The sequence below is a fragment of the Heliangelus exortis genome, chromosome 6, assembly GCF_036169615.1.
Source record: "Heliangelus exortis chromosome 6, bHelExo1.hap1, whole genome shotgun sequence".
Taxonomy (NCBI): domain Eukaryota; kingdom Metazoa; phylum Chordata; class Aves; order Apodiformes; family Trochilidae; genus Heliangelus; species Heliangelus exortis.
The window spans coordinates 15777605-15801295 of NC_092427.1; the positions used below are offsets into that span (position 1 = coordinate 15777605).

The 23691-nt window shown below is 44.3% G+C and overlaps 1 protein-coding gene across 35 annotated transcripts in view; it reads left to right on the forward strand.

Moving 5' to 3' along the window:
• MAP2 (microtubule associated protein 2) overlaps window positions 1–23691 on the forward strand; it is a 223989-nt gene that overhangs the window by 55066 nt on the left and 145232 nt on the right. For 2 of the 35 annotated variants that reach the window (XM_071746842.1, XM_071746827.1), the window contains exon 3: window positions 4397–4539. The exons of the other annotated variants lie outside the window; for them this stretch is intronic. The gene's annotated coding sequence lies outside the window, so the exon portion shown is untranslated. The remainder of the gene's footprint in view (window positions 1–4396; window positions 4540–23691) is intronic. 35 annotated transcript variants of the gene reach the window in all.

Consider the following 23691-nt stretch of genomic DNA (forward strand, 5'->3'; position numbering starts at 1 on the left):
GGGAATGATGCTGGTCTCAGCTGTTAAATGCTGGTGGAGAATCAAGTGAGAGGCAGTGTGTTGAGCATCTAGGACTTTAAACTATCTTTCAGTAAAAGTCACTTCCAGATGCTCTTTTCTGTTTTCTGGCTACTGGGTGACAGATTTCCAGTATGTCCTGAGTATTTCTCCTGAGCTTTCAGGGTCAATTGCATGGCAAGTAGTGGGGAAAGACACAGTTCTGCATATTATTGGTTTCTTCTTTAAATGTTTTTCTTTTGGAGTACAAATGAAAAAAGATACTTGTTGGAGAAACATAGTAACAGTTGATGCATGGTTGTATTGTGAAAGATCTAAAATAAATGTAACAGTGGCTTTAAAACATAACTTGGGAATTGCTGTAATTTTTGACCACTACTGGGAGGTGAGATAATGCCACATCTGGCCCTGCCACATCCAAGCAGGGAATCCCACAATTTCCCAGCCTTCCTAGACCAGATGTTTAAAGTGTTACATGTTAATTTTTGCAGTTTCATGTCACTTTTTCCCCAGACCAACCCTTTCTTACGAGCTAAGTTCTGGCCTTCATGTCTCTGGCAGCAGCCCACCTAACTTCTGTAATTTAGCACCATCACTGGTCCTTCATGGTTCTGCTGGCTGTGCAAGAGCCAAACTGCTGCAGTGCCAGATTTGGGTGCAGGAAGGGGAGCATTTAAGAAAGAAGGTGCTGGTTACTATGGGTATGAGGGGCACAATATGGTCCTTTGGGAGTACAGAAAAAAAGATGCTGGGGGTGGGGTAGTTCTGTAGTCTAAGCTGGTAAATGGCTCTCTTAGCAATGATAAATTTGAGCCTAAAAAAATAGTCATTGAGGTGATGGAAGCTCAGCAAGTGGTGTAAAACAGCCCTGGATGGTCTTGCTCTTTACTAGAATGATAGCAGGATTGATCCAAAATTTGCTGTGTGTGTAGGACTCTCTTTGGGACTATGACTGGCTTTGGGCACTTCAGGGCAGGGCAGAGAATGGCAGAGTATCTCTGTGCCTACCAATCCCTTGGCCAAGAGAAAGCCAAGTGGTGTACAAGTGGGCAGTGCTTAAAACCCAGCTTTTCTATTGACTTCCCAGTGACCTCAAGCAATATAAAAATAGAGCTAAGGATAGGCTTGCTGTGCTGCAGAACCACGGGGCAGCTGTTGGTACATGTGTATCAGCAGCCTTGTGGTTGGGAGAACTGCTTTGGTGTACAAACCCAAATTGTCAGTGAATAGTTTGGCTTTTTTTTTTTGAGGGAAACCTGCAGTTTACTGCCTGAAGAGCACCAAGAGGGAACTAGGAAAAGATGCTTGAAGTCCCAGCCAGGTGGTTGCAGCTGTGCCAGCTGGTGATTATGATTGCCCTTCACAAAAGCTGTCTGTCTGGGAGGAGGTTTAGCTATTTATTCCTTCATAGCTTAGACCCCACCATGCAGCAGCAGCCACACTTGTGCAAATATTTGCTAATTGTGTGGCAGGTTAGGAAATGTAGCATTTTTGTATTGAAAGACAATAGGTTAACTTTGCCTGGAGCTGTAGACCTTGTTAAGTAAGACCTATTAAGCTTAATTAAGAGTGGCACAGTGAAAATAGGTACAATACTTCTGCAATGAAACAGCGTGTAAAGACCTGAAAAAAATGGTGCCTTACTGCTAGGAATAATGCTCCCTAACACGAGTACAACCACTGGAGCCACAGGCCTTGCACCTCTGTTTCATAGTGTATCTGTTGTTTTGTTGACTTGTCTTGATGCTTTATGATGGCTGAAAAATTTTGTTGTTTTTATTTTAAAATTCACTATCTGAAATTGCTAATACAGTGGATAAAGCACCTTCTGGGTTCATTTCTGCTTTGCTGGTATGGACTGAAAAGGAACAGCCTCTCTTTTCCCTTCCCAGCCACACAAGATTGCAAACTAGGTTGTCTTGTGATAATATGCTTTTTTGAGTGTGTGTAAAAGCATCCTGTCTCTGCATGATCCATGTAATACATGGGAAAAAATTTCCCATCTAGTAACTGATGAGGGCAATTTCCTGTAAGCCAGCTCTTATTGTGGTCTCTGGTTTCCAGCCAGTTCTATTTTTATTACTGCCTTCTTTTTTTCCTTTCTCCCCCCTAGTTTCTTCCTTTTATTAAAAAAGAAAAAAAGAAAAGAAAAATGTTTGTGTATGGAGATCTCTTTGTATAGTGGTTCTTACAACCAGCCAGGCTACAGTTTTTTAAAGGGCACCAGCAAAAGCTATGAAGGTGACATGTATCCTGATCATGTTTAATTAAACCTTTTGAGCCACATCATCAAGTTGTCATCAGCTGATGGGAGCAGGTGAGAGCAAAGCCTCTGCTGTGCTGGTTTTACTCATGTGAATGAGGATCTATGGGCAGGTGAGGGGTTGCAGAGTCAGGCCTGATGCCCACCTGGGTCCAGTGAGTGAAGCTGGGGAGACTTTCACTGTGGGTGTGAGAGAAATCCAGCAATCTCAAGCCTGGTGTCAGGGGAGGAAGACTAAAAGTATGGGCAGAGTGAGGGAATGAAAGGAGATCCAAGCACAGGAGGGTAGGGATGTGAGGGGGGGGGTCCTTTAGAATGATCACTTAGCATTAAAGTGAACGGAAATCTTGGCTGCAGTTACAGGAGTGTCATGCTGCAAGGCATGTCTGTATTGAAAAGCAATCTCAGGCTGTTTGAACTTTTCCCCAAGACTTTAGGAGTCTGGGAACCTTTCAAAACACAGTTAACATCATGCAGGAGAGTGGGGTGGAGATACAACTTTGTGATTTTAGAAATTGTTCTTGAAAGGTATCCTGATAGCCAGATTCCTAGAAGTCAAAAAGGAGTAAGCAGGGTAGTGGAGTGACAGTTACTGTTTACTTGGAGAAGTTCTGGTTCTCTTTCAGACATGCTTTTTTTGCTTCCCCTTAGCACTGCAGTTCCCGTTTTTGGACTTTGACCAAGCAAGCCAGATCCCAGATGAATGCAGCACACACACAGGGCAGAGGGTGGGTTTCCTAAGAAAGGGGCGGAGGATGTGTATTCTGGTTTGCCCTGGTTTGTGCCCACAGTAGGGTAATCAGATATTTAGGTAGATGAGCATCTCTGCTTTCTTGTTGATAGTGACAGCTGACAAAAAATGCTGAGGACTTAGCACCAGGAGTCATCTGGCATCTCAAGTGTGGTTTGTACAAGTCAGACCTACCAACAGTTTCCTCCCATTACATCTGTGTCATGGATGGTTGGTGATTGTTTAAAATGTTTATTAAATGGGCTGTTCTAGGGTGAGCACATCTGGTCCTCTGATCTTGGGAAGGGGAAGCATTTGTCAAACTGCCTTCAGGTTTTTCCCATGGTTTCCTGGGTACTGGTCCTTCAAACCACTGAGACACTTGTTAGCCTTCAGTGAACAAACACTTCCATGTGTTTTGAAGAAATAAATTATATTCAAAGAAGCATGTGCTGAAACAGCCCTTTTTCACATGAGATGTTGGCAACATTTTTGTGCTGTGACAACAGATCATCAGAGTGGCAGCTCTGAGAAGGGGTGTGACTTCTGCCCTCTTGCCAAGGTGCCACCATGGCTTTGAAGTCTTGCTGGAGGGCAGGGGGAGTGTTTCTCTTCTTCATTAAACACAGCTGCAGCTTTCACAGCAACAGCCCTGGGCTGGGGACTGGCATTTCCCTGCAGGAAATATGGTTATTACATGTTATTCCTGAGAGCTGCAACAGCGTTTTGGCTAAATACTGCTGGGGGTAGGCTGGCAGTGGTGTTTGCTGTGAATCATCCTCAATAATGGAAACTATTTGTTAGAGAAACAATATTTATTAGCAAGATGACACTTCTGTTCTGAATCCTTCTTCCTTTTTGTCTTATCTTTTTTTTTGTTGTTGTTGTTGTTTTTGGGTTTTTTTTTTGTTCCGTAAACTGTTTTCTAGATTACCTTTAGGCTGGAGGGCATATTTGACTTTCATTCTAGCAACAAATATTTTGGTATGAGTGGAAAACATCTTAAAGAACAGGAGACACTTTTTAAAATTTATTTCTGAACTCCAAACATGCTTCCTTCTGTTGTGTTTTTATTGTGATTCCATTTTGCAGTTAAATAACCATGGATGACTGGAAAGTGTTGAATCAATTGTGTGGCTGGTGCTGCAGGTGGACCGTTTAAAGTCATTTATTTTGGGAGCGTGAAAGTGAGGAATGTGGACATTAAATAATAAAGGAAATAGTCTTCTTGGAACACTGCTATTTCCCATCACTTTAAGAAATCATAGGCTTCCTCCTTCCAGAAAAAATAATCAAGAAGAGTCTTAATTTTCAAGCCCATTTGTAGATGCTAAGGGATTACATACGTGATTAAAGTTACACTCCTACATAAATTTTTTTCCTAGGCTGTGGCCAGAACTCTTATGTGTGAGTGTTGCTGTGTGCAGTCTGTCTGCTGCTCTGAGTTTCTGGTCCTGCTCTGAGTTTCTGGTTGTGCAGAAGAGATGTTACTGAACTCCACTCCTGTCCTGAGAGCATCAGCCTCATGGTCAGTGAATATGCAGAGTGAATGGAACAAAATGTGCAAAGAAATATTTACGTGGAGACAGTCTGGGGCCATGTCTGGGATGGGATACAGGCTTGGAGGAAACACTGGTCCATTCCAATCTGGCAATGTCTACATCCCAAATTTCAACCACATGGATCACTGCTTTTTTTCAAATCCCTCTCATGTAACCCAGATTATATCTCTCTAAAGAAAAAGTGTGTTTATAGTATCAGAAAGGGACTTTACAGCTGTTAAACAACACACCAGATGAAAGAGAGAATTCCTTTCCAATTGCAGCTCAAACACTTGAAACTTCAGATGGTGCAGGCTTGGTGTGTGTGCATGTTCAAGGCTCAGCAAGAGGCTGCTCCAGCTTTATGCAGTCTCATAGCAAAGAATGGAGCAATGAGACCTATGTGAGGAGCTGAGACTGGCAGCAAGGATGCAAACCATGGCTTTGCTTTCCTCCTGTGCACAGGGCAGTTGGTGAGGGAAGAGAGAGATTTGCTGGCCATGACTTTGCTGGAGATTATTATTCTGCTAGAGCTGGTGCTCTGTGCCTCCCATCAGACTGCCCAGGCATGAAGCTGGGACTGAGAACTGATCCCTGGATTGCTAAAAATTGCCCTCCTGGCCGTGTGCTTTTTATTTTCTTACTTGCTATGCATCTTAGGCTTCTGCCTTGCATCTGTATGTTAAGGTAAGCTTTAGCACTAACAGAACTTCAGAAAACAGGTAGGTTTGCATTTGTATGGAAGATTTTTATCCCTTTTTTGTGTTGCTCTTGTATTAGGGCAGCAAGAATGGTTTAATAAAGAGCACATAAAACACTCGTGGTTTTGTGAGCCTATAGTGACATGTAGTGTTTCCTGCATGCTAGAAAACATTAAACTTTGTCTCCTGCTGCATGCAGTTCCTCCCTTGATGTAATTCAGTTGACAGCAGTGGGATTGTTCCTGATTTGCACCTCGGTACATGAACAGGGACTAAAGAGCAACCCCAGTTCACACTCAGTATGTGCTGCCTCATTTGCTCATACTCTTATGGGCAGCAGAAAATGGTTTTAGCAAACTCCTGAGGAATGCATCACAGTAGTGTCTCAGATACCAAGTTGAAGATGAGGTACAGGTTAAGCTAAGGGCTGTGTAAAGCCAGGGGCTTTGTGATTTGTAATGAAGGTGAAAATCAGTGTTTTCAAGTGGGAAAGGACTAACATCCACTTTTAAAATTAACATTCAGGACTGTGAATTTTAAATGGCATTTCCAATTAAACTGGACCACAAAGAGTTATTTTAGTGGGTTCCTTTTGGACAAATAGTTGCTAATATATATAATGCCACTCTGCTTGTGCAGAGAAAGTTTGGGCTAAAATGTGTCTGGAGGTTCTGAAACCCCAGCTAGTCTGAAATTCTCCTCCAGAACGCACAAGGACTTTTCTTTTTAGAAAATAGCTTGCCTTGTGCTCTCCTTAGTTTTCTGACTCCACATCTCGTTTAGGACATATCCCATCTATGAGTTACCTGATTTCAAATTGCTTGTCTCCTTCCCTGCACTGGGACCTGATCTGAGATCTTGATGTTGCATCATGGTGGTCTAGGAAACTACTGTCTTTGGTCTGGCACCTCTCTTAGCTCTGGGTATTGCTGCAGTGTTAAATATGGAGCAGGTTCCAGCAAATTAGGCCTCCCTGTGGTTAGCCAGAGCCTGGCCTTATATCTGGATCAAAGTCTGCTTAGGTGGGGCCATCTCCAATCTGCTGCTGGGCTTCTCAGTAGCTTGCTTTGCCTTTCCCATGCCAAAGCCATCCAGGTCACAGCAATAGTCTGGGCCTGTGCCAGGATGCAGAATATCCCAAATCTCTTTGTCCAGAGAGCTTGGGTTGGGGCATCCTCTTAGCACGAGCCAGGGATTTACAATATGGATGGTGGGTGAGTCTGATCTGACAGCAGGCGTTTAACTGGTGGTGTAGCCATGTGCTAGGTGTCTTCTCTTGCTCTAGGGTTTCCCAGGCACAGCTTGGACCTGCCTGCCTTGCTCAGTTTTCTCTTAAGCCAATGCTCTGTTGAGTCCTAGTTAGCTTTTTCTTCTGTGTACCCTCAGAACTGGGTGGCTCTGAAAGGGAAACATCTTCCTCTCTTGTCTACAGTGTTTCTAGGTTATTAAGTACAGATTTTACTATTGCTCATCTTAGGGGAAGAATTTTTTTTTTTTTAATTAAGGATTATTTTGTTTGATGACGAGATGAATGGGAAAAGCAGTAACAAAATTAGCATCAAGCCTGCCAATGGTTCTGGTGGGCTTGTGATGAAAACTGTCAAGAAGTTGACACACAGATCAAATTATGTGCAGAAATCAATGCCAGAAGTAAATAATCCAGATCATTAACCTTGGGGCCTGCAGAGGACAAAATAGCCTTGCTGCTGGGGGCACCTATGGTAACAGTGTTTGGAGATGTATCAAGGGGGGGAGATGTGTAAATTAAACCCACATAAATAACTCTAAATCCATTGCAAGTTGGCTAAAGGAAGGGAAGGGAGAGAGGGGTAAGTATGTAGTAGTTTTAGATGGGTTGCCATGGTAACAAGAGCTGATAACGAAGACCTAAAGGAGGACTGTAACTGAAGGGTATTGCAGGTGCAAAGTCACTGCTGTTTGCAGAGAGTCAGTTGTAGTAGTGAGCCTGCGGCTGTGTCCCTCATGCTCAGTCTTCTCCTTATCCTGAAGAGTACTTTATTTACTGCTGGGTTTCCAGAAGTTCCTTGTCACCTGAAACCCATACATTTACTTCCTTTAACAGCAAGTTAATGACATCTGCCAACATCTAATCCCAGTCGGGGCTTTTTATGCACTGACTGTGCAGTACAGGTGCTCTGTCTGTCAATCAGATTGGCTTCAAAAAGCGAAGCCACCTTTGGTCTGTAACTTCTGGAGCTGTTGGCTTTGTATTTCAGTTGCATTATGGAAGGTGAATAGTCCTGTAAAGACATAACATTAAAGCCTTGAGCCAAGTTGCAAAGCCACCAAGCACATGATTTACTTTAAGTGCTTAAGTGCTCTGCTAAGTGAGGATGGATTGCCCAAGTGCCTAAAGTTATACAGATGCTTAAATGCTTTGTAAACTCAGTATTTAAGGAGTTTACCCAAAGGTTGCTGTAGGAGATTGCACTAAAATAAGTGAGCATCAAGTGCAGTGCAGTGCTCAGCAGCTGCAAGAATTGGGTGAAGAAAAGAGTATTGTTGTTGTTATTATGCTTTTGCATATTTTACTATGAAAAAATCACCAAAAGGCATAATTTCTGAGTTTGAGGAGGGTGGATTTTGGTGTGTGTATATAGTATGGTGAGACTTTGGATCATGTAGTCAGTAGTAAAACCTTCCTTGAGTATAAAACTGGCATAGGTGGGAAAGAGGACAGAATTCCCCAGACAGTTCATCCTTTCAGGATGGTACTCGCTTTTTTATGGTGTTTGCAAGTGTTACTGTGATTGTGAACTCTGTCTGAGTTGTTTAAAACAAGATAAGTGCTTCAAAATCAAACAAAATATTCTGGTATAAAACGCTGGCTGACTGACACGTAAAGGATTTTGCCCTCTTGCCTAAGTAATCTAAAAAATACAAAAAATCTGCTGCTTTAAACAGAAGTTGCAGAAGTTAAGTAGTAGTCTCTGTATAAATGAAGGAAGTTGGGTTTCCCCCCTTGATATTTAATGATGACTGAGATAGCAACTGTTTTGGAACAGAGGTTGTCTTCTGTCTTTCAGTAACACCAGATTCTAAAACCATGAAATCTTTTCTGCTCTACCACTTCCCACCAAATGAAAATAGGTGTGTGTAAGTTTATGCAGAGTAGCTTTTTTTATTCCATCAAATAAGAGCCCCTGGAGTTCCTAGAAAATCTGTTTGTGATGAGCTTTTACTGCTCATTTCTCACAAAAATATTGATACCATATAACACCTACATATCCGTATAAATAATCTGGCTGTGTCTTTGTATGGTTCCTAGTACAACCCAGCCCCATTCTCAGCTGTTTCCTAAACCCTGTCTCAACCCAAATAAGCAGCAATAATCTTTGGGTTAATAAGTGTAACCCACCACAGACTTGCTCACAGAAGTGTTTGGTTGTAAGGTGGGTTTTTTTGGGTACTGTTGATGGGGCATGGAAGCTGTGCAAAGTCTTGGTGTGAAGAAGGCAAGTGAGAACCTTCCCTGTTGAGGCAGTCATTAACTCCACACTCCCTACAAGAAGGTTTTTCATGTTGACCTGACCAGCTCAGTGCGAGATGTTTCAGGAAACAAGAATTTTGTGGGTGGACAAAAAGTTTGTTTCATTGCAGTTTCTCCTTGATTGGGAAGATGTGACTGGCAAAACCTCTGTAAGCTGTTAAGGACCAGGGCTGGGGGGTTTTATGGTTGTTTTAATTCTTCCTCTTTCTTTTCATATTTTCTCAGTTCTGATACTGTGTATCCCATAAGTGTGTCCCTCAGTGAGGCCCTGAGCTGTACACAGGCACCAGAAATGGCCACACATTCCCCTTCCCTCCTGCCCACCCCACCATGCTCTGCTCAATTACTTTCTGTGTTCATACAAATAAAAAAGATAATTGTTTTCCTCCTAACCTTGCTTGAAAACAGCCCTCATTAAACTCTTTGCTGGCAGGAGGATTGGATGGGGCAGCAGGGAGTTAAAGGGCTTCTCTGTCAGGCTTGGAGATTTGCCCTATGCCAGGAGCTGTCCCAGCACTGCAGAGCTGAGGGCGTGGGGACAGACGGTGCCTTTTAGCCTGACCCCTGGCCAGGGTCCCTGATGGAGACCTTGCAGTGCCTGGGTGGCCCTGGGAGAGCAGCCTGGGGGTTCTTCCCACCAGCCAAAGTGCCTCTGCCCTGCCAGATCCACATTGGCCCTGCTTCTGCCTGCTGGGGTGAGATGGGCACAGAGCTGCCTCCGGCCTTTTGCTTCAGAGAGGCATTGCACGGGATACAGAACTCTGTCATGTAACAGCACCCTGCTGCTTGAAGAAATGATTGATCCTTTTATGGCACATAGAATGTTTTTCTTCTGCTTTCCTAGCTGCTTTTTCTCACCAAATGACCCAGCTAGTGCCTAGAAGGTGTTTGTGGGATTGCTTCCGAATTAAAACTTTCTGCAGCTTAGCAATGTGCACCCCATGGTGCATTGTCCATCACAGAAAATGGAAGGTTAAAATCTAGCAGAAAGGCTCTTTGCTGCCCCTAGCAGCAGGATATTAGCTCAGAGGGAATATAAGGGGATGAAATGATGGTGTATTAAATTGAAAATCACAGTAATGGAGGGGAGAAGCAGCTGTGTTGGGAGCTGCCAAAGCTGCAAATAAAAGTATTTGGGTGGGTGAAGGAAGTTGGTGCTCCAGAAGTTAGAGCTCATCCCTGAGCTGTAGTTCAGGGATGTAGTGCATACACCAGTGCTAGAGCTGCTTTACTTCTGATTTGCTGTTCTTACTGACAGAAAATTCCTTCCACTTACTTCAGATTTTTGGTGCCTTGATAAACCTATTTTTCGTATCTGCTGCATGCATTCTCTGTTGTGAACAGCAGTGTGGTAAATGTTTAGATATGATACTTTTACCACATCTCTTTTTTGTATTGTCTGAACTTAACTCTTGTTAGGTTAGCCCTTCTGTATAGGTCTTGCTCTGTAAAGTTGAGTTATTTTTATTGCTGCAGGAAACTGGATAGCCAAAGGCAAGGAACCCAAATACTGCTCCCAGAGGGATGGCTATCAGTCTGTGCTGTTTGTGGAGGGGCTGCTCTGGCTTTGACAGCTCTGCTGGCCAGGGGTAGGACATAGGTGAGGAGGGGGATGCGTCTGATGCCCAAATGTAACCAAGATTTGTCCCCTGATGTTCTGAAGTTCTCTCTGCAGTTGTGATTGGTTCAGTGGCCAAGCAATTGATTGCTTAAATCTGAGATTTTTTTCTGCCCTGTCAGCTTTATTCTTGACCACATCAAGTATTTGGAGCAAGTTGCCTTGGAGAATTCAGTCTTTGGCTGCTTCTAATACAGAAGACAGATTTTCTGGCTTGTGAATAACATGTTTGCATCCTTGAATTTCCCTGTGGCACTGTCAAACCAGAGGTTTTGTCTGTCAGCTTAGGCGGACAGTGAGAGGTGGAAAGGGAAGAGTTGAGATAGGGCAGTGCTGCATTCAGTTCAGGAAAAAGTGCTGTACTTTGCCCCATGCTTGTCATGCAGCCCTGGCACTGCCTCTGATGGGTTTGTCAGTGAATGAACACCCACTGCCATCAGGAGACCTGTCTTTCTATAGCACTTCTGCCATAGAGCAAACCTGCCTGGCTCTGAGCTGACCCGAGAAGGCCATGAAGGTGATCAGAGAGCTGGAGCACTTCCACTGTGAAGACAGGATGAGAACATGGAGATTGTTCAGCCTGGAGAAGCAAAGACTTCAGGAATACCTTAGAGCATCTTCCAGTTATTGAGGGGCTGCAGAAGAGCTGTCCTTTTTACAAGGACATGGAGTGATAGGACATGGGGTAATGGATTTAAACTGGAAGAGGGTAGGTTCAGGTTAGATTTTAGGAAGAAAGCGTTCACTGTGAGGGTGGTAAAACACTGGAACTGGCTGCCCAGGGAGTCTGTGGCTGCCCCATCCCTTGAAATGTTGAAGGCCAGGTTGGATAGAGCTTGGAGCAACCTGATCTACTGGGAGGTGTCCCTGCCCATGGCAGGTGAGGGGGTGAGGGAAGGGCTGGGTGGAACTAAATGATTCTGTGATTCTTTGATTAGGGGTTTTGCAACAGGCTACAATCCTGTAAATATTTAGGCTTTGTTTATATATATAGTAGACATATCTCACTCTGCTCTAGAGGTAAAGGAATGAGACATACCAGACATACCTCACCCTACTGTAAAGCAGTAAGGCCACTAAGTGGCCATGTGGTTACTGCTTAAGCAAGGGGGTTACTTCACATTGGTTTACTCTTGGCATGTGAATTTCTCACAGGCCTCTGACAGTCCTATGCAGGGCTCTGGGGAGATGGCAGAGGGAACCCCAGGGCCACTTCATCATGCTGCTTAGGGCACGTCTCTTCTGGATGAAGGGCTTTGTTTGTCTTTGTGGCTGCAGTAGCATCATTGGGAACATGTGTGCTTATCAGAGTCTGAGCTTAAAGAGCAAACCTCATCTTTTCTGTGAGGTTGAGGAAGCACATATGCTCTGGGTCAAGCAAGTTCTGTGTCCTCTCATGCTGGTGCAGTTGCACAGCTCTTATTTCTTTTTGGAGAACTGGATAGATGTTGTGAATTAAGTTTTATCTTTCTCCTACCCATGTGAGATACACACGGCATGGAAGATATTATGGCTCCCTCTGTCCCTTCACCTCATCTGGTTTTAGTAATGATTGTAAATCTTGCAGTTTCTGCTTCCAGAGAGAGCCTGCTCTGGGGCTGTCAGCCATGGCTATAGGAAAATGGGTAGGTGAGGCCAGGATGTGAAATAGCAATCTATAAATGGCTGGTTACCTGAGTTGTGTTTCTATCAAGAATCTGTGGTGGTGTAAGAATGAATGACAGAATTTTGTGTGGCTTGTAAAACATAAGAACAGAGCAAAGTCGGGCATGTAGCACATGTAAAGCACATAATGCCATCTCTGAAATAGTGGTGGTACCTTAAACTCACATGCAGCAGGACTGCTTCTGGAAGCAGCTGTTTATACAGGATGTTTGAGAAACTGTTTTACTTCTGTTCCTCAAGAAACCTATTTCATGTTTCTTACCCCCAGGTTTTATTGTTTGAATCTGCTACAGTTTTAGCTAAGTAAGGAGAGTTTTCAGTAAGATTAATTTGCATCTTAGTTTTTATGCTGATGGTCTTCTGGAAGAAGGAGCTTGTTCCTTCAGTAATTCAGTATGTTATGAAATAGTTTTCCATCAGCTTTTACTAGCACTTAGAAAGGAGATGTAGCATGTGTCTTTACAAATCAGGCCAGGCACAGGTGAGTGAAGTTAAACTGAATGTTGGCTTACTGGAAAGGGTGAGTACAACGTGCTGGGTGGAGAGCACTGGTGTCCCATCCAGAATGGGAAGATTGTAAACAGGACAAGCTGCTAGAGGCATCATTTGGGATGGCAGAAACCCTGTGCTTTCAAGTAAAGGCCTTGGAGTCCTGGTTTTCCAGCATCATTTGAGTGAAACATTCACAGCAATTATATTTATCTGAATATTTCTTATGTTGATTTATGATATTGGCATCAGGCTGTTAGGATTGCTTGACCCTAGAAACTGTGCTCATGAGAATACAGAATGCTGTTTTGTGTGTGAATGTGCAAATGAGAGTCCACTGTGACTGGGTGAAACAGCACCACAGAGCTTGCTTCTGCCAGAACCAGGCTTCTGAAAAAAGCTCAGTTTGTGGAAAGAGAGAAATCTGGTCTTAGGGTCCACCCAGGAGAAGCATCCCACTGCTTTTAGGTAACATGATGAAGATAGAGCATTTGGAACAACAGCATGGTGTAAGGAAGCACTGCCTCAAGGAGTGTGGTGAGCCTCTTGGCAGAGGCACAGGACTTTCTGTGGCTACAGACTCTGGAGAGAAGGAAGAAAACCATCCAGAGTCATGGTGGTGTTCTGAGGGTCTCTTCAGGTGAAGTTTATTTAGCTTTCTAGGAAGCTGCAGTATTTAATCTGACCTGAAGCAGCAAACAGATGGAGGGGTATATTCTGTCAGAGAGAGAGCTGTGTTTTTGGCTTTCACTTCACGCAAGAGGATTGTAGGTGGCTTGCTTAGTGTTCCATGAATTTGATGCTCTGTATATTGCTAAACTGGGTCTTTTTGTAAGTAACATAAATAATTTTTCAGTCTTAAGCTTAAACTTCCTTGCCGAGAAGTAAAATCAGGTTCTTTCAAAATCAGATGCCCTGTTAGACTGTGTGTTCTGCTGCCCCAGGGAGCAAGTCATTCATGTTGGTTTAACTGGGAGTTATTTATACGCAGCAGTGGGACCATGAATTTAACTTTTCAGATGAACCAGATGAACCAGTTTTGTGTTTACTTATCTGAAAGGCAGGATTCTTTTCTTTATAAGGCTTTTAAGTGAACAGAGGCTTTTTCTTTTTACATTGAACTCAAGTTTCACCGCTGCCTGTGTTGGGAAATTTCCCCCTCTCCCTGTGACCATGTCCAGTAAATAGAGGAAAAGAAAAGTGAACATTCTTGGGAAGATTTGTTCTCATTGTATGATAACTTAGACAATAAAAACAAAATTGTTGCAATGCTGCTTAACTGGATGGCAGTGGAAGTCAGCTTGCAATAGCTTGGTTCTCCTGTTTTCAGGCTAAGCCATTCAGCATTCCAAACTGTCTCGTGCTGGGAGTAGCAGACATCACTAGCAAGGTATTTCCTGGCTCCTTTTGCCAGATGCTAATAATAATAACAACAACAATAATAAATTTTTTAAAAGGAGACTCAAATCTGAACTAAGCCACTTGTGACTTCATTTGGCAGTGCATAGCTGCTCTACATAACTTCTGCCTTTATTTTGTTACTCATGTGCCTGCCAAGAGCTTCTGAATTAGTCTGCCCCTTTCTCCCTCCCCCTCTGCCCCCTGCTGCAGTGCAGGCACAGTAGATGATGCTTTGTGAGCCAGGGAAACATATGGGCTGGGGAGCTTAAGCCCACCAGACCAAGGGCTGGGCTATGATACCTTGGCAGTAGGGGTTGGCTGTCTCTCCTTGGGCTCCATCACAAGCACCTTACCTCTCCGATGCTCTGCTGTTTCTTGAGGGTTTAATTTCTTGCTTACTCTTCCCAGTGGATGTCTTTTAGCTTGTGCCTTCTTCCCAATTGAGTTTGGCCACACTGGCTGAAGAGATAGGTGCCCAGCTTTTCCTCCCTGCTCCCTCTGCGGAAGAGGGAGTAGAAGCCTGCTTTTTATATTCACCTGTCCAATGTGAAGACAGCTATTATGGGAACCTCTCTATATTTCTTTACATGGATGCCTAATCCATGTCAGGTTCTACTCCTGCTTTTAAATGCTTCAGAACCTTTGGTCTTTGATTATCCCTATGAAGACAGGCTGAGAAAGTTGGAGTTGTTCAGCCTGGAGAAGAAGCTCTGAGGTGACCTTATAGCAACCTTCCAAAATCTGAAGGAACCCTACAAGAAAGCTGGGGTAGGGGTTTTTACATGGGTGTGTAGTAAGAGGACAAAGGGAAATGTTTTTAACCTTGAAGAGGAGAGATTTAGGTTAGACATTAGGAAAAAACTCTTTTCTGTGAGGGTGGTGAGACTCTGGCACAAGTTGCCCAAGAAAGTTGTGGCTGCCCCTTCCCTGGAAGTGTTGGACCAGGCCAGGTTGGATGGGACCTTGAGCAACCTGTTGGGAGGTGTCCCTACCCATGCAGGGGGGTTGGAATTGGATGATGTTTAAGGTCACTTTACAACCCAAACCATTCCATGATTTTACACATCAGGGAAAACAAAATAAAATTTCTATAGTGCAGAGTGGTGGAGCTTGGAATGTAAGGGGTGGAAGGCTGCCTTGCTGCACGTACAGAACAAGGCACAGCCTTGTCAATGAATTTCAGCATTGCAGGAAAAGATTTGTGAATGCTTCTGAGGTTTCAGTGTTCTGCAGAGAGTAACCAGGAAGGAACGACTGGGAATTTCTTTCTCAATGAGAGGAAACATGTGAAAACATACGAAGTGTGAGGCTCTGAGCTGCCCCTGCTTATGGAGTGGTGGTACCCTGAAGAGGCAGGTTTAGATATGTGTTACATTGAAATGAAGTAATAGTTTCCTAGTAATTGATAGTGTTTTATGACACATCAGTTCCAGTTTCTGCTTTGTTAAATGCTTTTAACACTGCTTCTGTGCACTCATCTTCCTTTCCCTAAGTGCTGGGAACTCTCTGAACCACCAGCTTGCTTGTCTCCAGCCAGAGTTGGAATTTCTGGATTGGTCCCAGCCTCCTTCTTTGTCTAGACAGCACCACCTTTTCCTCAGGTAACATCTGAGATGAAAACGTGAGCATCATTTCTGGAATCAGTTTGAAACTGCACCCACATAATCCTCTGTGTGTGTGTGTGTGTGAGAGAGAGAATTCCATTTCTCTTCATTGTTAATTCATTGTGGAAGAAAATGCTTCCACTGGAGCTTGATTCTAATGAGCCTCCATAGGTTAAAAGGAGAGGAGGAGTTACTTGTCCTGAAATCCCTTTGGCACATGTTCCCTCTAATTCTGTATGACCTCACCTGAAGCCTTTTGTATGACATTGAGTTTGGATTGAGTCTGCATTGCTGATGGTGCATTTGGCTGTAAAGATGAGGTTGGTAATGGTTTAAGTGATTTTCAAGAGGAGGAGAAAATGCAGTTCTTGATAGCCATTGCAATTTCTGGTAGTGTATGCTAACTCTGAGGCATGGGCTGCTCAGAGCTAATAATAACCCTGTTGACCTGACCTGCCTTGGCTTTAAAATGTCTGGTAGAGCTTGCTGTGGCTTTGTAAAGAGATTTTGTATTTTTCTGTCTGGCTGGTGCTAGATCTTTATTGTGAGTCTGCTTAGCTTTGCATCACGATTTAATTATCAGCATATAAACAAACCAAGTTGCTCCACTTATTTCTCCTGCCAAGAGTCTGACCATGTTATTGTCGTTCCTTAGGGTGGGATTCCAGTGGGGGGTTGAAAAAGCTGTAGCCTCCCAGTTTGTACCAGAGGATGAAAAATGTATAGACTTTTCCTGAGCTGTTTCTTGGGGCAGCACGTGTTTTGTGTGTCTCAGTGATGTTTCATGAAGGCTCAAGTTATCAGATCTACCTTATACAGAGCTTTGACAGTGAGAACTGGGCATCCTTGTTAGGCATCCCGTGGCTACTTCAGAATGGCAACAGCAGGCTGAAAAAAAAGTGATGTTCTAACTCTTGTCTGACCTGCTGTTCCTGAAGAATTCCTGCCAAGGAACTTGGAAGAAAACAGAGTTGATGTTTTTTCAGAGTGCTGAGGAAAAATATTTGTGAGTTTGGAAATTAGTTGTCAATGCTGGCAGTAGGACTTGCCAGAAGTAGTGACAGACCAAGCTTGTGAAGCAAACAATGCTGCACCACGGCCTGACAAGATCCCCCCATAATCTGTATTAAAAATAGATTTTGCAGGCTCCAGTTTTAGCGTGATCCATTCAGTATTTCATATGGCATTCCATATGTTAGGGTGAGAGGAAGGTGGAAATAGTGGGAGTCGGGGGAAAAGACACTGACTGATGCAGCTCCTTCTGCCATTTCAGTTCAGTTAATTGCATGGATTTAAAGTGTTGTAGTGTGAGCAGATGGGGTGTTTCACAGCTAGGTGGGGGTTGTGTGTGTGTGTATATATACATATATGCATATATATATAAGAAGGTTTCTTGCACTTGATTCCACAAGGCTGCACTGAGGCTTTACCAACCACTCGGGCTGGGTGTGGGATGGCAGAAATCAGTGGTGGGATGGGATGAGTAATTGATCTAATACTGGGGCCCCGCAAAGCCATGCCAGCTGTGCACATGTTCAATGAACAGTCCTGTGGCTTGCAGCTTTGTCACATTTGGTGGCAACCTCAAGGTGCTCTTTCTAAGGCCGTCCTGTCACCTTGTTTGAAGCCACCTGGCTCTGACAGCAGTAAACAAAACTGCCTCAGAGGCCTGAGCCTCAATCTTGCTTAGTGCTTTGGCACCAGGATAGTGTCCCTCAGTCCCAGGAAGGAGCTTTTAGAAGAAGGAGAATTGGAAGGAGTGACTTTGTATCCTGCAGAGCTGCAGGACTGACTCTTCCCTCCTCTCCCAGGGCTGTGTGAAGCATGGTCCAGCTCAGGGGATGCCCTGGTTACACCAGGATTATGGGTGAAACCCTTTCCCCCCCCCAGCTCTGCAGTCCCAACGCTCAACCTTGCTGGCAGTGCCTGCCATGAGACCCCAGGTCACCTCTAAGGGACCTCACTCTGCTTCCCTCAGCCATTTGCTGGTGGTGTTCCCCAGGTACCTTGTACCTGATCCCTTCCTTTGGTTTGGGTTCCCTGAGCATCCTTCCCCGGCCCTGCTCCGCAGCAGGAGGATGCTGAGCCAGCTGCCTGCCCACCCCACTGCTGCAGCCTTTTGAAGGGTCTCGTGAAGCAGATGGTGCTGTACTTACAGATAATAAACAGCCAGCAAATGGATAAGCCTGTTTGTCAGCTTGGCTCTGCACCATCACTGGGCCTTTCCAGTGGAACCCCAGCTCCTGCTGGGAGGTGCTGGGGAGGAGGGGGTTGGATGGAGGGGCCCCCTCCCCTCTCTGCCTAAACTCTGGCCCCTAAGGTCAGGCTTTGTTCAGGACAGCACTTCCCTGAGAGCAGCCAGGACATTAGTGTAGGGTTGGGTTTCACTTATTGCAGTGGCATTTCACTGAATCTTCAGGTAAGAAAGAATTATTTATTTTCTTTTTAATTCCTTTTTTTTTCCTGTTTTTTGTATCTTAAAGAATTCCACGGGCTAGCCTTCAGTTTTTATGAGCTTGAAGGAACCTGGCTTCATCAGGAGTTTGACTGCCATTCACTTAGAGAGACTGGTAGAGACATCAGATTTGTTTAGCCAAGGTCAGCATGAGCTGTAAATGGTTTGGACCCCACTGGTCATTGCTCAGGGTTTTTTTGGGGGCTGGTTTTTTTTTGTTTGTTTGCTTTTGGTCGTTTTGTTTTGTTTCTGTTGTTCTCGTTTGGTGGTCTGTATTAGTCCTATTCAAAGTCCATACATCCCTGGCTGCCAGTTTTCAAGCTGCTTCCCCGCAGCTTCCCCTCCTGCCCCCCCCTCCAGGTGGAGTGAGAGGTGTGAGGAAGCACCATGGGGCAGCCAAGCCACCCTACTGCCCTCAGGGGGGTCCTGTGTGTGCATCAACAGGATGAAAATGCATTAATAGGTCTCAGCTGAGGCACCACCTCACCCTACAGCTGGCAGGCATTGTCCATCTCTGTCTGGGCTGGGGTGAGCAGACACAGTACCAACTTGGGACTGAGGCCTCAAGATGCTGCCGTCTAGATAAGATGTAAACAATACAATTTTGCCCTACTAGTGGGTTAGGAAGGTCAAAGGTAGGGAAAAAGCTGGATTGCAGAATTTTTTTTCCTACCCAGTTTCTGGAAGTCTGGGCAGAGATGCAGGAGCTGGACTGGGCTCTTGCCTCTGGTTCCAGTGAGCCGCTTTGCCCCTTACAGCCTCTTTTCTCCTCCCCCCCATTATCTGGTCTCCTGCATTTGTTTCTTAGCAGATGTTTGTGCAGTGCCCTCACACTAAGGGAGCTTTCACTCCTGAAGAGCTTCTGTGGGCTTCAGAAGGAAAATAATGATAATTAACTGGACAGTGCAGGCAGGCATCAGCTGTTGCTGCTTTTGGTGTACCCAGGGGGCAAATAAGGAGATTCAGCCCAGTGCTTTTCAGGAATGAAAAATTAATTCAGTCTTTCGGTCTTTTAAAGGGGCAAAACCTTGAACCACAGAAACTGAATAGCAACATGTGGAGGGCTTGTTGAATAAAAATAAAATGAGAGAGCAAAAAGAGCCTTAAGCTTTTTAGTTTATCTTGTTCTCTATCAGATGGCAAACACCTGCTCAGTGCATGGATATTAGGGACATGTTGTCAGGAGACTTTTATCTTCAAGTGGTACCTGCCTTTTGCACTCTGCCTTCTGCTCAGATTGTTGCTGGGGAGAAGGCATTTGCTGGTCACAGTGACTTGTTTTTTAAGTTACTGAAGTGTAAAATCATTTATGCCAAGGCATAAAAAAATAAAATAGTGCTCGGTTACTTCTATTTTGGCTATATGTTGGAGACAATCTGGTGTGTGTGTATGGGTTTATTATTAATAAAATATAGCTTTATATAGAGAAGGATCCTACACTTGGCTTGTTCCTTGTTCAAGGGGATAGGAAGAGACAAGGCAAAAGGCTTTAAAGGTGGGGAAAGTGGAGAGAAAACACTGCTCTGTTTTGCTTGCATCAGTGGCGTGCTCATTGAATTTTTGAAAGGAGTTTGACAACAGGGCCCAGCGCACATACTAAACAGCTTTTACTTGAGGATTGAGGCATGCAATGCAAAGCAATAATTATTTGGGCTTCCTGGCACCACTGTGAGATGGTTAAATATCACTTGATTTGCTTTGGGTGAAGTGGGGCAGGGGATGAGAGCCAGAGGTGGAGGAGCACAGCGAAGGATGCACTGGGAAGCACACTACGTGGGTTTGGGGCATGGTGGGGAGAGAGCATTTGTGGCTCATGCAGGATGAGTTGGCTGGGGATGTGCATTTAGTGTGTACCCAAGGACCTCAGTGTGCAGAGAGAGTGTGGGGTGGCTGGGGAAGCCTTCTTCTGGGGAGGGCTGGGAGACTGCGGGACTCCAGTGGGGGCCTGAGCCAAGTGGGTTGAAGAACAAGCAGAAAAAGATGGAAGAAATGGAGTGCCAGAAATGCAAGTGTGTGTATTCAACATTGATCTAATTTTAGGTTTATTTACATTTGTTTCTCTACTTATAACACAGCAACATTTCAGAATTATCCTAAATCTTTGAGGAGAAGGCAGTGTTTTCCTAGTCTGAAAGCTTTGTGAGCTTCAAGAGGGTGAAAGAGCTGCTATTTTTTTTTCCCCACCATCAGGTATGACCGCTGGGTAGTGACTGAGAAAGCAGAAATTGGAGGATAAGATAATCTTATATAGTTTTGGTTTTTTGTTTTTTTTTTAAATATGGTTGAGTGCTTTTTGATATTTTCAGCTTTTAACTGCATTTAATTGTTGAATCATAAAGTGATTTGTGTTGGAAGGGACCTTAAAGATTATCTGGTTCCAATGCCCCTGCATGGGCAGGGACACTTCCCATTAGTCCAGGTTGCTCCCAACCTCATCCTACCTGGTCTGGAACGCTTGCTGGGAGTGGTCATCCACAGCTTCCCTGGGCAATCTGTGCCAGTGCCTCACCATGTCTATTACAAATAATTTCTTCCTAATGTCTAACCTAAATCTCCCCTCTTCCAGTTTAAAGCCATTACTCCTTGTCCTATCTCTCCGTGCCCTTGTAAAAATTCCCTCCCCAGCTTTCCTGTAGCCCCTTCAGGTACTGGAAGGCCCCTGTAAGGTCTCCCTGGAGTCTCCTCTTCCCCAGGCTGAACAACCCCAACTCTCTCACCTTCTCCCCATAGCAGAGGTGCTCCAGCCCTCTGATCATCTTTGTGGCTTTCCTCTGGTCTTGCCCTAAGAGCTCCACGTCCTTCCTGTGCTGGGGGCTCCAGAACTGGGCACAGCCCTGTACTCTGATGAGAGTGGAGGGGGAGAATCACCTCCCTTGACCTGCTGGCCACACTTCCTATTAAACTTTTTGAGTAACAGTATTTTGAATTTTGGGAAAGGTGAGAGAGCGGAACCAGTCTATAGGTAGGACATGTGTAGAGAGATGTGTTTTTACTGAGAAGATCCTCCTGGTCTCTGTGACAGGTGTAAGGAAAAGAAAGCCCATCCTGCTGCTGTCTTTACCTGAACCTTGGTGTATGCTCCTCCTTGCCTCTTTATTGTTGAACCCTGAATATAGGAGTGGGGAATGGCAGCAGGAAGAAAATCTGGTTTGAGAACGCTGGTTTTATTAGGACTCCTCCCTGCTAGACTAAAGGGGCCCAGCAACTGGAAGTGGCCTAAATCCAGGGAGAAGGATCAGCAAATGCAACCTCCTGGGAGATAAGTGTGGTTCCCAGCATTGCAGTCAGATTATGTTCAGCACTCAGGTGTAACCAGTGATGCAGTTTGAGAAACCCTTAGCAGGAGTTTTCCTAGAGCTCCCAGTCCTTTGGTGGCCTGAACAGATGACAAGTTGTAGCATAGAATCAAAATGTCCTGGAGAAATACCACAAGTTAACAAAGGCTCAGGCAGTTCTACAAGTGTGAATTTTCTGGTACTTGACCTGCAATTCTTTGCAGCAGGTGGTACAGGTTTCTTGTGTTTTCTTTGTGTACTGTTTTTTTGTATTTGGAAGCTATTTAGGCATGGCCCTGCATTTTTTATTAGTAAAGCTGGTCATGAATTGATAATGACTTTTCATGGTTTCCTTTTATTAAGAAGTGCAATATGTATTTGTTTTGTGGTTCTTAAAAGTTTTGTCTTTGAATAGCAAAGAATAAGAAATTAAGTTGAAGAGTGCATCAGTAGTTTCCAAATGAACACACAGGCTGATTTTGTCTCTTAAAATCTTCACATATCCAATGAATAGAGAATAAATCCTATAATGAAAACCCATTCCTTTTCCACTAATCTCTTGTCCTGTGAAAGCTGTGCCAGGCAGAAGATTTATAGCTGAGTGTAGGCAATGAAATCTTGAAGAAAGATGTTGCCAGTTGTCCATGTTCTGTCCAAAGTTTTTTGTTTGCAGCTGGAAAGCAATTAAAAATCATTAAGGACAACAATAGAAAATATTAGGCAATTTGGAAGGGCTGCTGTTAAGTGAGGTGAATCCAAGTTTAATGTACTTGAGATTTCTTGGGGTTTGATTTCTAGTCTGAGCCAAAGGGAAGGCTCTGCAGTTGTGGGAGGTAAGTGTGCCCTTAGGGGAGACTGACACAGAAGTGGGTGGGATGAATGGCCCCTGAAGCTCCCTCCCTGCTCCTTGAAATGCTGCTAAGCCACAGCACAGCAGGCACATTTCCAAACTCACAGCAAGATCTGCAAAAAGGGATGATCCCAGGGAGGCTCCAGAAAATAACACAGTGCCCCAAACCCAGGAGTTACGGAGGGCAGTCTACATGTTAGAGATCCCCAGCAGCTAAAAGAAGAAAAAAAAAATCTCACTCTCCTCATAAAATGGATTCTGTCCGTTCCACTTCTGTGGCTCCATGCAGGTACCTGCAGAGCACAGTCAGGAACAGGCCCTGGGGGGTCCGTCCTGCAGTGCCTCCCCGGGTCCAGTAACCACTGCCACTCCAGTTGTCTTGCTGGTTGCAGTGGGTATGTTCAGAGGACAGCAGAAGGTGACTTGAGCAAATCTTAGAAGACCAGAAAATTCGGTTTTCATGTTGGGAAGAAGTCCTCTGGATGCGAAGAGTTGGAGGTGGGCCATCCTCTTCCTCTCCATAGTTTTTGTTCAGGTGGGACTGCAGAGAGCTCGTGCTACCTGGTGGTGTTCCCCTGCATTTTCTGTCTTCTTGCAGAGCAGTAGATTGGTTGTTTCCCATCAGCTTTAGCTGTGGTGAGTAATGGTGTGATAATATAATTCTGAAAGTGCCTACTGTATTCCTGGGGCTTAGGAAGGTTTGCAAGAATAGCTTTTTGGGTGAATACATCAGTAGCTAATTTGAAATTAGTTACCCTGTCAGTGTGAGCTTTTGGTTCATGACTGGTTGCTACTAGTGCTTTCTGCAGGTGATGCAGAGTGGTGGGCCCTTTTCCTTTTCCTTTTCCTTTTCCTTTTCCTTTTCCTTTTCCTTTTCCTTTTCCTTTTCCTTTTCCTTTTCCTTTTCCTTTTCCTTTTCCTTTTCCTTTTCCTTTTCCTTTTCCTTTTCCTTTCCCTTTCCCTTTCCCTTTCCCTTTCCCTTTCCCTTTCCCTTTCCCTTTCCCTTTCCCTTTCCCTTTCCCTTTCCCTTTCCCTTTCCCTTTCCCTTTTTCCCTTTTTCCCTTTTTCCCTTTTTCCCTTTTTCCCTTTTTCCCTTTTTCCCTTTTTCCCTTTTTCCCTTTTCCCTTTTCCCTTTTCCCTTTTCCCTTTTCCCTTTTCCCTTTTCCCTTTTCCCTTTTCCCTTTTCCCTTTTCCCTTTTCCCTTTTCCCTTTCCTTTCCTTTTTCCTTTCCTTTTTCCTTTCCTTTTTCCTTTCCTTTTTCCTTTCCTTTTTCCTTTCCTTTTTCCTTTCCTTTTTCCTTTCCTTTTTCCTTTCCTTTTTCCTTTCCTTTTTCCTTTCCTTTTTCCTTTCCTTTTTCCCTTCCCTTCCCTTCCCTCCCCTTCCCTTCCCTTCCCTTCCCTCCCCTTCCCTTCCCTTCTTTCCTGAAAACAATGACTTTCAATCTTACTGAGTTTTCATTAACACCTTTCTCCCAAAATATGGCAGCTCCCCAGGAAAATCAGCATGCCCTTTGTCTTTTTGCATAGTTTGGGTGCTCAGAAACTGTCTTCTGCAGAACCTAAGGGTTTGA